Source organism: Protopterus annectens, chromosome 9.part0, assembly GCF_019279795.1.
Source record: "Protopterus annectens isolate FY-2018-M chromosome 9.part0, PAN1.0, whole genome shotgun sequence".
Classification (NCBI taxonomy): Eukaryota; Metazoa; Chordata; order Ceratodontiformes; family Protopteridae; genus Protopterus; species Protopterus annectens.
Window position 1 is genome coordinate 1769620711 of NC_056743.1, and position 13133 is coordinate 1769633843.

Here is a 13133-nt window from a genome sequence, read left to right on the forward strand (position 1 = left end):
GGGAATAAAACTCACAGCCTTATAATCTTACAGCACCAAAAGCAAGTGTGTTACCCATTGTGCCACTGACGTTATATAAACCTAGAAGGATGACAGTTTTATTCATGTCAGTCATTTAAAATTTTTCTTAAATTTTATCATTTGGGTTACCTTTTCTTTGTTTGTCAGGTTAGCTTGGGTGCTTTTTATGTTGGGAATGTACTTACTGCAGACTTTTTAGTGTTTTTCATGTCTGAACTCTGGTTGCAGTTCAGTTAAACTTTACAGCGGATTATGTCCTACAGGCAAGGAGTACGAAATTTGTTGTATCAATTGTAGAGTTAGCATATTTGTGCAAGATGGTGCTTAGGTGTAGGGGAGTTTGCTTCCTTGTAAAAACATTGCTTTAGTGTTGCTTTATAGATTTTTCAATAATACAGTCTTTTTCCATAACGTTATGTTAATTCAGTGGAGTGCTCAACAGGGATAGGGGAATTTGCCCTTTCTCTACTGTAGTATGATCTCAGAGTTGGTATATTGAGGGTTGGGAGACAGTGTATTGGTTAAGGTGTTTACCTCACAGCCACAAGATACAGGGTTTGAGTTTCAAGCCTGAAAGGGAAATTAACTAGACTTATAATGGCCTACAAGGGCAGCTAGCTTAGCACTCACTTATGAACCTATAAGTAGCAGAGTGTAAGTATGGTGCTGGTGGGCTTGTCCCTCTGCACAAAAACATATTTAGTATCATTTTCTGGTACTTTTCCATTATCGGGGCAACAGTTCTAACTCGCTAACATGCGCATGCAATGATCGCACAGCTGTTAGCCCTAAAGCAGACAAGTACCAAATTTATATTATCAAAAAAGTAAACCATACATTATGATCTGTGGGTTTTACTTTCTCCAATTCTTTTAGGTTTTTAATATAGTGGCTGGAATGGACCCCTTCGTAAGTCAAAGTACGATTAAAATTCAGGAATTTAGTATTTGTTTTAGTCTTTGATGTCAGTCAGGAGTGCTCTTCATAGCACCCGCAATGTGCCCAGAATTAATTCTTTATTGGTAGCATATCTAAATATAACTGAAAATGCTTTTTTTTTCTGAGACCCATTGTTCCTACTACTGTTGGAACTGTGTAGGTATCCTCCTTCCATATTGCCCTTGTATCTGCTAGGAAATCCTGGTATTTTGAGTTTGTGTTATCATTTTGATACAGTATGTCGTGCTTGCATTATTTTTACACTGTAAAATGTTTACCTGTCCATATTCTTTGTTGTTTCTTACCAATCCAGACTGAAGCAGAATACTGATCGGACTACACTGTTGTGGTCAGTAGATCCAGCCAGTGTAGTGTAGTGTAGCCAGAAAGCCAATTGTAGTGGTAAAATATTACAGATAATCCATTCGGTACAGCAATGTTGGTAAAGCGAAATCAACACAGAACTGAAAAACCACAATAGCTGCAGAGCATTGCTGAAATATAAAAATAAACCATTTTCAGCCGATCGATGAAGATGATCGTAGGACTAATACAGTATACATCACTTCAGTTTGGCACATAGTGTACAAACTGAATAAAAACACAATTGCTTGCATTTATATATGTAATAACAAAGATGTGGGGTCTGCAGAAGGAATGGGAATTGTAAAAGAGAATGATTGCGACTGAGGAAAAAATGGGTTACAGAGAGGTACATTAATGTCTGTTTGTCTCTCTTTCAAAAGAACCGCTTCAGGGCTGGTAGTTGTTTTATCCCTGCGTGCGCCTGCTAGCACGTTAGAACTGTTGCCCTGATAATGGAAAAGTACCCATTTTCTTTTCTTCTTCTTTCTTTTTTTTTGTTTGACCAGTTTAGTCTGAAACACTCATGCTGGATATTTTAAGATTCAATATTTTGAGTATATGAGTATTTGTCATGTAAATCTATAGCTACACATAATAGAGGTGCATAGATAGATAAATAGAACAATATAGATACAGATATATATCTATATCTATCTATCTGTCTATCTATCTATCTATCTATCTATCTATCTATGTTATGTCTATATATAGATATCGATAGTTAGCTGTTTTTCTGACAATCTGCTAACTCTGGGGTTTCCTCAAGGTTGTCTTGTCTTGAGTTATAAAACACCGTCTTCTTCCTTACCAATACAGGCACTGGGATATCAGTGTTTAACTCTTCCCTAGGAAAGCTTAGAAAAAAAGCTTATACCAGTATTGTTTACTGTCATTTGTGATCTCTGCCTTAATTAATTTTCTTTGTTTCCCATTTTTACAGGTATAATGCATAGAATCATCATCCTTTGGCTTAGAGTTCCTGTATTTTTGCTTAGCAAGAATGCAATTTGGCATCTTTTCAGGGTTACTTAGTCCCTCATTTTCCTCTACCTTTTTCTTTTCTTCTCCTTTATGCGGCTCACCCTCTGTCTCGAGTGACTTGATATTATCATCTCAACTTATTTTTCTTCTCTAGATTGCTGCCCCTTCCCTGCAAATGGCTCCACAGAATAGAAATTATCTTTTATTTTACCTCTCCCTTACTTGTAAATATCAGTTGCTAAGAGTCTTTCTTTATTTGATGTTCTGTTCTGATTTGCACTGAGAAACCTGAATTTAGAACTCTGATCAGGCAATATTTCCCCAGTATACCTAATTTGTTGAAATTGTTCTCATGGTCACACCTCTTCCTCTAAACCCCACATGCTACTTAGGAATTATATACTTTACAATCTGCTTTAACTTGACAGAAAGTTTAGAATTCAGCTCAAACGGTGCATGCTTCATATTCCTAATTTGATTTCCTTAGAATACATGCTTTTAGTTAGTGTTCACATCTCTTTGGTTCTGTTAGTCAGTTTATATGCCTGATTTGCACCATTTTCAGGATGCAGTGACTCATCTCATTTATCGTAAGGATACATTTACCAACAGTTACTTACATTACACTAGCAATCACCCTAGGCATATTGTTAAGAACATTCCGCGAGGACAGTTTATTAGGGCAAGCCGCTTGACTTCTAAAGATTGTATTTTAAAAAATGAGTTTGAGTTCATCACTAATTTGTTTGTTAATAGAGGATATCCTATGTGTGATTTAACAAAAATTAGTATAGATATCATGAGTAAACGCTCGGTTGAGTACCAGGCATTGTTGAATTATACTACTTATGAGAATTTTAGTTTTGATTTATCCCATTCCAATAACGTTGAACACAAATTAGTTTGTGCTTTAGATATGACTGTTGATAGTCAACGCATTCAACAAATAGTTAGAAAGAACTGGAGGATCATTTTGGATTTGTTCCAGGTATTAGGTAATAAACCATTCTTTGTTTTCAAGAATGGTTTTAACCTCAAGAAAGCTTTGCAGTTTAGTGATCATGAAAATGTTAACACCATTTCTGACAGGAGAGGCATGCATTGCTGCCATCAATGCAACATGTGCAGGTACATCCACGAGGGTCCATACATTAGTCTTGACACTTATGGAAAAACTATTAGTGTGCCCAGTTTCGTAAATTGTAATACGAAAGGTGTGGTGTATATTAGTATTTGTTCTAGTTGTTCAAGTTTTTATGTTGGGATGACCAGTAGATGTTTAAAGACGCGCATCAGAGAGCATCTTTATGCCATTAAACATAGGGATGAAAATAATGCTTTATTCAAACATTCAGTTGTATGTTCAACATTTACAAAGTTATTGTTTTCTGTTTTAGAGGTTGTCCATTCTGATTTAAGGCGAGGTGATTTTAAGAACTATTTAGAACAGCGTGAGACCCTATGGCAAATAAGACTTAACTCTGATGTTCATCCTGGTCTTAATGACACCATTAATGTTAAATGTTTTTTAAAGTACAGGGAACTGTCTGTGAACAAATCAGTTGATTTCAGTTCCTTTTTTACTTGATCTTGTGTCTTTAAATGTTTAATACATTTTTTAATTGTTTAATTAATGTTTGTTTAATTAATTTTTGATTGATGTTGCTATAAATAATTTGATTGTTGATGGCTTTTTTATTCTGATGAAGTCTACGGATGAAAGCGGACAATAAACTAAAGTACGCTAAGTTTGTTATCTTGCCTCTTCGTGGTATTTTGTTCCTGGTTCTTTTTGCGACTATTTTTTTGGTATATTATCATCTCAACTTATTTTTCTTCTCTAGATTGCTGCCCCTTCCCTGCAAATGGCTCCACAGAATAGAAATTATCTTTTATTTTACCTCTCCCTTACTTGTAAATATCAGTTGCTAAGAGTCTTTCTTTATTTGATGTTCTGTTCTGATTTGCACTGAGAAACCTGAATTTAGAACTCTGATCAGGCAATATTTCCCCAGTATACCTAATTTGTTGAAATTGTTCTCATGGTCACACCTCTTCCTCTAAACCCCACATGCTACTTAGGAATTATATACTTTACAATCTGCTTTAACTTGACAGAAAGTTTAGAATTCAGCTCAAACGGTGCATGCTTCATATTCCTAATTTGATTTCCTTAGAATACATGCTTTTAGTTAGTGTTCACATCTCTTTGGTTCTGTTAGTCAGTTTATATGCCTGATTTGCACCATTTTCAGGATGCAGTGACTCATCTACTTAATGCTTTACGATTCCAAGCCACCCAAGTATTAATAAGGTAGGCAGGGGTGCTTCATCCACATGCTCCACCTTACTAATACCAGCCAGCCAGCCCTAATCCTAACTCTGCCTCTGTCCATAATCCTAACACTGCACTTAACCCCTCTAAATCCCTTTCAGTAACAGTACCAATGATCAACACAGTCTGGACACACACACACACACACACACACACACACACACACACACACACACACACACACACACACACACACACACACACACACACACACTCACACACACACACACACATACACACACACACACACACACACACACACACACACACACACACACACACACACACACACACACACACACACACACACACACATGCACCAACACACATCTATGCCCTCACTTAACCCAACTCTAACACTAACCTGCTTACACTCACACAAGCACTTTTAACCCTAATGCTGAAACCTTCAACATAACTTAAGGTTCCTTCATTAGTTTCCTAACCCCACATTTACATTCCATGCATGCATTATGATGTTTCATTCATCCAAAACCTTAAAATTTCAAACTCAGCACTTGATTGCATTTCAGTTATTCACTCTGTTGACCAGTAGTGAATTGGGCGAAGTGAATAATGCGCACCAACATACACATACACACACACACACACACATATATATACATATATATATATATATATATATATATATATATATATATATATATATATATATATATATATATATATATATATATATATATATATATATATTATATATATATATATATATATATGTGTGTGTGTATATATATATATATATATACATACATACATGCACACATATTTATGAGGTCATGTTACATTACATTGATCTTAGTAACTTTAATATTATGCTCTGTATGTCATAAGGTGTTGTCATCAAAATCAAACTTTTTTACTTTACTTACTTAAAATATATTTAAATGTCTGAAAAATTTCACGCCATAGAATCAATTTTAACTCTAAAGTAGTCCATATTTCTGTCCATTTTCCTCAATGGTCTATGTGTTTGGAGACAGAACTTACGAAGTCTCACCATACATCTCTTGACTTTCACAGTTTTCATAGTCTGTACTTGCATGCAAAATGACTTATTTCAGCACTTTTGACGGTTGCTCTTCTAATGACTTTAATTTTGATTTAATTGTACCATATTTATTACAGCTCATCTTACTCATGAACTAGAAAGAGTCTTGTTTTGCTACTTTAGCAGTAAATTCAATATCAAGCTGCAGACTCTGCTATGAATTGTGAATTCTTATTTTGTCTCCTGTAAACTTGTAAGCCTTTCTTGGATTTTTTGATTCTCCAAGTAGCATCCTTATTCAGTATCAACTTCTTGATTTCAGCTATATTGCAAGGGTGGTGTATAATGTTTGGTTTTGGTAGCGTCTCTAGAGGCATATTTATTCAGCATGCATGCTAATAAATTAAAAAAAAAAACAGCCAGCAGCTTGATACAGCATGGAACAACTGGATAAAATGGACCAATTTACCACATTGATCTCACTTCTGAGGGGTTCCACGTGGATATTTTTGCGGTTTTTAGCACTTAATTGCCATGGCAGGCAGGGGATATGTATCTCCAAGTAGTGGCAATGGGCAATTGATGAATCATCAATCATCATGATATTCAGCAGGATACCAGAATCTCCAAAGACAGGCGGTTATTTGTCATTTTTGTAAAAATCCAGTCCAGAATATTAGTTGTGACAGTCATATTCTCTACTATAGCCAGTTGTTCTCCAGTGTTTTATGCAGTGTTTTGATACACGCATTATGTATTTGCCAAAGAATATTGAAATTTGTAAGAGGGCAGGCTTCCCTCAATCCATAAGAGTATAGCTTAGTAAACTAGGCACAATACTCACTAACTAGAAGCTACACTGACATGTTTGCCTTTGCTGAGATGAGTCTTGATTGAAATTGCCTCTGTTATTATGACTATGAGACTTTGTTAGTCAGTTGCTTTGGAAGTCAGACGTTTAGGCCCAAATTGTAATGTTTGTTGCACATTTTTTTGTGTTATTTTTTTAATCTGCCTTCTTGACCATTGAGCTTCCCTCCTGGTACTCTCACTGAACCCATCTGTTTTCTCAGGTTGAGGGCACTGGCTTCTCTATTTTGGGGGTTACTCAAATCTGTGGGCAAATTGAGGGCACTGGCTTCTCTATTTTGGGGGTTACTCAAATCTGTGGGCAAAAACTGAGCTACCAATAGGGTGCTATCATTCTGAATGGATCAGATATGTTTTTCTTAGCACTGCATCCCTTCCTCATTGTGACGACTTGGACATTGCCAGGCTGCATGAGCTATGAGGAGCTGTGAGAGTGCATGCTCCTGCCCTGGGCCAGTAGGATGTCCACATCTACTCTGCTGCCTCCTGTCCCCCAGCCCTGGTGTTTTGTTTGAGCTCCAGCCTATGCCAGTGCTCAGTGAAAGACTTCCTCTCATACTCCCTCACCACCAGGATAGGTATGTTTATCTTCCCTACCTTTCCATTAAGTGCCTGAGCTACTAATCATACTCAGATCACCTGGGATGTAGTCAAAGCTTCATCCATATACTCCATCATCAAGGTTATCACTTCCACTTTTTTATAGATAATTCTTTCTATATGTGGTAAACCATGGTATGAGTACCTACTTTCTGGAAAGTTTACCATTCCAAAAATGGTAACTATGTAAACAGTAATGTTATGTATGTAATACCGGCTTCTTTAGCAATGAGTGAATGTGAATGCATCCTGAATCATGCTATCCTGACTTGTCTGTACACAAATTCTATTGCTTTTGTCTGCAGTGAAACCACAGTGAAAAAAAAATGTATCCCAGACTACAACTGCTTTCTGCTTGATTTCTTTATCTAATTTGTCAGTATTCTTACCTTCTTGGTCGCTTTATTGTTGCAATGCTGCCTTCTGTGGTTTTGCCATAACCATTTCATGGTTTGCAATATTTTCTTTCCTTTTTTTGTTAGCTTTTATTGTGCAATGCTTTGCCTCCATATAAAGCTCTGTGGAATGCCCTCTGATCTTTGATGTTATTTAAGGAATTTCTCAAAGGATGTTAGTTCAATGCATAAAAACAATTCTGAGGACTGGGGTGTTTTGTCTTGTGATAGCATATGTCAGTTCTACTTTGCAACTTCAGTTATGTAAGCTGTTTTCTCACCATTATTTTATTTTCTGTTTTCCTCATGGGCTGTGTGATACTAAAGTTTGTATATGTAAGAATGGAGGTGGGGCTTGTTCCCTACCAAAAATGTTTTTCTTCACATGTCACACTTAGTTTTGTTGGATGAATGCTTCATCAAGTTTGACTTATCCAGTTTACTGTCACTGACTTACTTTTTGACAATATATAGTGGGTCCCCCCTTATCTAATGTATAGGGCTTATGCCAGGTTGCTTATAAGACCAATATAAGTAATTTTTAAAAGTCCTCTAGCATTGTCTGTAGTTCAGCAGTTTTGTTACAGAAAATGAACATATTAAAGTGAAGCAGCTTGATTCCCCACATAAGTTTTAGTATTAGCAGATAGACAGTTAAAGTGTAGGTCCTTTTGCCAAGATTATAAGGTTTAGCATGCATGGTAGGAAACAGATTAGTTTCTGAGTCACCAGAAATTGACATTTTAATGTTTAAGGAGTGGAAAATCAAGTTTTTGGTGTTAGGGACACTACCAATTCAGGTTAAAATTAAGATTCTGTGTGAGGTCAGAGGTCATGAACTGTTCAGGGTGTTAATGTTAATCAGGGAGCATGGTGGTGCAAAATATGTTGTGGAAAGATTAATGCTCTGTAGCCTTAGATAGTGTAAGTTGAATGATAATTCCACTGGGGATATAGCTATCAGGTGAATTAGGCTAGGCAATGCAGTGGGCTTCAGGATCTTTTTTAATCAAAAACATGCAGCCATGTCCATTTCTGTCATGTAGTCTGTAATTGTAAAACTTCTGCGGTGGTGCAGTGGTAGCATTGTTGCCTCACAGCAAGAGGTTCTCCCATTCGATTCTCGGCTGGAGTGCGGGGAGTGCCTTCTGTGTGGAGTCTGCATGTCCTCCCTGTGGTTGGGTGTGCATTCGAAAGACATGCGTAAAAGGGCATGCCTTCATTGAAGGTTGGACGTCGAGCTGGCACCTCGGCGTTCATGAAAATCTACTGCCAATCATTAGCGGACCAGAGTTCTGCTGTGGCGACCTCTAACCAGGAAAAGCTGAAAGACAACAACAACAACAGTCTGTAATTGTAATAAGTTTAATAAGATTTACTATGTAGGTGTTTATTAAGCTTAAGGTGGATTTTAGGAACGGAAGATATATGTGAATGATGAATATAAGTCCATGCATCAGGCAGATCAGTTTTGTTACAGAGCCTGACAGAGCTGAGGTGGTCAGTTTGTTATTCCTTTGCTAATTTCAGACAGAGTACTGAGAGTGGTAGCAGGGTCACAAAGGTAAAATGTATGACAAGAAACAAAATGCATTTGGGTGATGGTGGCATAAACCCACTTGGGCTCAGTGTCTGCTACCTGAGGAAATGGATCAAATGCAGCTGTAAAATTCAAGTCATTGTTATAGTCTTGAACAGAATGTATACCTTATGGATATAATTGCATGTCTTATAAATTATTATTAATATTTTATTGGACCATTTGTTTCTGCATGCAATTTTGGGGCCATGTTACAAATGGTTGTGGTTGTACTGTCCTTTGTTACTTGTATTGTGATCTCTTGGAAAGGTACAGATATAGTTCTGTGGTGTTTTGATACATTTAGGTGTACAGCCTCTGAGTGCCTTATGCTATGCGCATCTGGGATGAATATTGCATATTATTGTTTCTACTTATGGTATTGTGATATGCCATCAATGGCATGCATTGCCACGTGGCAGTATCTGTACATGTTCATGTATGTTGTCTTCTGTACACTATGGCCTGATGCTCCAAATTAAACATTCTCATACATATTTGATCCTTGTATGGACACACTTCTGTGTTTCAGACACCATATATTGTCTGATGTTGTTGTAGAAAATTTCTTGAACTTTAGCTTGGTTTGTTTTGCTTTATTTCTTACACTGGTGCATGGCCCTCCATTTACTGTGTTCTGTACACCATTGTTGCAGCAGAATGTCATGCATGATTTATTATTTGTTTATGTATTTATTGATTGCACATCATGTTCTGCATGTTATTACCTTCACGTTGTGCATGGTCCCACAGAAACACCAGCACATCATCCGGCTGAATGTACTTCTAAACATCGAGGTACACAAATCTTGAATGGCTAATGATCGATTCCAAAATATCAAAAGCCAAAACACTGAAAAAATAAAACATGCATTTTTTTGCAGGGTGTCTGCACCTTCCATGTTGGAGGTGCACCCCACACCCCCTGCTAATTATATATACCAACTCCAAGATTGCTTTAGAGTGGGGGGAAGGGGCAAATTCCCCATTCTCCACCTTGCACAATTTTGCAAGGACTTAACATTTGCAAAAGTAATCAAATGAGTTTCATTCACTTTTTCCTGTGCCAAACACATTCAAAATTATAAACGTTCGATTATATGGAATGTTTCCATCTGGCCCCATTGGTGTACACTACATAGAATTCTTTATTTATGTATCAGTCTGCTTCTTACTTTAGCCTCATGTTGTGGGGCACTGCTTCCTGCATTCAGCATGCACACTGCAATATTAAAATAAATTGTACTTTATACTCTGAAATCTGTATTTTGTAGGAAAAAGCATAAAAGATATTGTGAAAGTAACATGCATACCATATAATTCTGCATTAAGATTAAAAATGCTGCAGAATTTTATCAATAAAGCATGCCATTAGAACTACGACAACCATCTACTAAATCATTTATACTGAAAAGTGTGTTTAATTTGCTGATTTGTATGCTGTTTGGTTGCTGTGGTGTGTAGGTTGGATCATATTATTGCTTTAATATTTTTATTTGATTAAATAAACTTTTCATGTTAGTGAGAGACATAATGGCAGTTTTTAAGGGTATGTATATGTGTCTGACTATTTGTGTTATGTGGATAACAAAATCAAAGTGTTTGCACTTACATAGAGGCTTGCTCACTAATATTAACATAAAAGTAAAATAACTAATTTATTTCCACTCCTTCCTAAATGTGCATGGTAAACTGCAGGGTATGCCCAAATATTTTTTGCAGGTTTCCTGATGAGTAACAAAGCCGAATTATAAGATGTGCTTAATGTTACTTGTACAGACTATTCTTTTATCTGTTGAGCAGAACCCACATATTCAATATAGTCTCCATTTCTGTGTTTTGTAGTTTGGATTACACTTCTCTACTGATTTCAGTGGAAAGCAGCAAGTATACATGTTGCCAACTAAATAAGTGTAGTTTATGCAGCATTTTCTGAAGGTGTTGTCTCATTAGGTTTTCAACACTAATTCTGGGGTATATTTTAATCGTTTTCTGCAAGCTAATTTTGTAGTACTGTTTTCATAGTACAATAAGACTTATGTTTTCAAATTTGTTAGTTTTATAGTTCAGTTAAGTTTTCCTGGCTGGTTTAATTGTATATAGTGTAGATTTTTAGCAAAGGGTTATTTTGCTGGTAATGTCATTTTCTGATTGTCTGGTTGAGGCTGGTCATTTAAAAAATATTACCTAATGGTTGAGGCTGGTCATTTAAAAAAAATATTATCTAATTTTAACTTTTTATTTTTCTAGTGTCTTGTTTGATTTATGTGGGTATAATTGTTTCTTGTGTGTTTGTGTGTGTGTGTGTGTGTGTGTGTGTGTGTGTGTGTGTGTGTGTGTGTGTGTGTGTGTGTATGTAAGAATAGGGCTGAGTTATGGCGGCTAGTTATATCTTTTGAATGTTGAGGAATGGTTGGTGATGGATAGAGAGTAATGCTAAATATCTGATGACATCCACAGATTGGTAATGAATAATATAGCCACACTTGATAAATGCTTTTATCACACTCTTTTATCTGTACACTTCATTAATACATGCATGTATATAAAGTCAATGGTATGGATAGCTGTGTGGTCCAAATTTCAATGTTGTTTTATCAAGACAGGTGAGTGGGGGTTGGCGTGGGTTAGAGTGTTTGTGCGTGGGTTAGTGAGTGATGGGAAGTGTCGGGTGTGACACACCTGCACTGGCCTAGTAATCAAGGACCCTCGATCCTCACCACTGGCAACAGTGAGGGATGTACACAATGGGAGGATTACAAGTACACACACAGTAAACTGCAATTTCCCTTAAGAGCACACAGATATCACAATCAGTCTGGGGCTGGTTTCTCCCTCTTTCTCCAAATCCCCAATAAGACTCCCCACTGGCACAGCTATAGGGTAAAGATCTCAGCTGAGGGGCCAAGCCAAGACCTCTAGCACCCTCTCTGTCCAATCAGTGCTTCATGTCCCTGCCCAAGTAGCTCACACACACACACACACACACACACACACACACACACACACACACACACACACACACACACACACACACACACACACACTTTGAGATTTGATTCATATACAAACATGGGTCTATATTAGATCACCAAATGCTTAAAAAAGCGAACGGTGATTAATCGACCCTATGTAAGTGAAAGCTTACAATTTCGAACTGTCAGAACAGCTATTTTTTGCCTAGGGAAAAAAATTGCTGTTCCAAAAAAAAAAAACAAAAAAAAAACACGTCAAACATTACATTAAGTGGGGGGCTTTGCCAACCACAACCCCTCTACTTAAATATACCAACACCGAGACTGTACTACAGTGCCGAAAATGGCAAAGTAACAAAGTGGCCAAGCAAATTCTTTCCCAGGTAAAGAATTCGCTAGAAAGCCGCTTCGATATTTTGCTGTTTCAGGCTTTTGAGTTCGACCAAGACACATTCGAAAGAATGCATCTTCGGACTTCTAATAGGGAACCTACAAACACACACACACAAACCTGGGGAAGGCTGACACAGGTTTACTAGCTATGCCCCCTTCTGTGCAGACTATAAGATAGTTTCCACTGTCACCAACCCCTTCTTATCAGCTACTATAAGGCCCTTACAAAGGGTGTCCTATTCTACTGTGTAATGTTACTATTATTCAAATGGTAGTTTTGACCAAGAGCAAGGCTATTTAGGAGTGGCATGTACAGTGTCACTAAATACATACGCAAGTAGTATAAGAGCTTAAATATCTCAAAACAAACCAGCCACAAAGATAGGTTTAAATATATTTAATAATAAATAACAAAAGAATAAGACAATACTCAGAAAACAAACACAGTTACTTCAGAGTTCAAAATCACAGGAAATATTTTAAAACAACATTGCATGACAGTCTCAAATAAATACAGAAAACATCTACACTAATCTTTACTATATTCCTATTTATATCTAAAAGAGATACTGTGCCCTAAATTTTACATATAGACAGGCACATGCAGATGATGATGATGAGTGGATGTTCTTGCTAGGTACAAGACAAAATACAAAATGCAGTCTCTCTC